This window comes from Mesoplodon bidens (genome assembly GCF_964165515.1).
Source record: "Mesoplodon bidens genome assembly, chromosome: X".
Classification (NCBI taxonomy): domain Eukaryota; kingdom Metazoa; phylum Chordata; class Mammalia; order Artiodactyla; family Ziphiidae; genus Mesoplodon; species Mesoplodon bidens.
In genome coordinates this window covers 81,288,089-81,288,855 of record NC_138163.1, presented here as the reverse complement: position 1 = coordinate 81,288,855, position 767 = coordinate 81,288,089, and positions in this window count along the sequence as shown.

Sequence of the window (767 nt, the reverse complement as noted above, 5' to 3'; positions counted from 1 at the left end):
CACAAGAAGGGAAAAACAAGCAGCCAAAGGGTCAGTTATCTAAGTCAATCAGAGATCTCTAAAACAAAGGAAACTTCAGGGGTGTGGTGGCCTGGCTCTTTACCTAGTCGTGTAGCTGGCAATTTGTTCTTTTTGATATAGCTGTCTTTGAAGTGGTGCCTCAGCAATCAAAAGCTTAATGTCAGGCACTTGCATTACAATTAAGAAAAAAAAACTGTCAGAGGCTCACACTACAGTAATATTGGCCTACTAGAGCTATTTTGAAAGTATTCATTCCTCTTCTATTTTCTGGAAGAATTTCTGGAGTGTTGCTATTATTTCCATCTGAAATGTTTGATAGCGTTCAGCAGTGATGCCATCTGGACAGGAGCATCATTGTGGGAATATTTTTAATTATTAATTTAATTGATTGTCTATTATTGAGTCTGTTTTGAAGTTTGTGTCTCTCTACAAATGTTTTCATTGCATATATGTGTCTAATTTGTTGGTATAAAATTTTTCATACTATTTTCTTATGTTTTTTTAAATTCAATAGGCTCAATGGTGATGTCTCCCTTTTCAGCCCTGATTTTAGTGATTCCTTAGGAATCTTTTTTTTTTTTCTTGGTCTGTCTGCCTAAGGTTTGTGATTTGTTATCTTTTTAAAAAACCATCTTTTGGTTTCATTGTGTTGTCCAAAAAGATTAATCAAGAGTCAATCGAAGAAAAATGGAAAGTTTTATTTGAGCCAACCTGAGGACTATAACCTGGGAGACAATCTTCAGAAA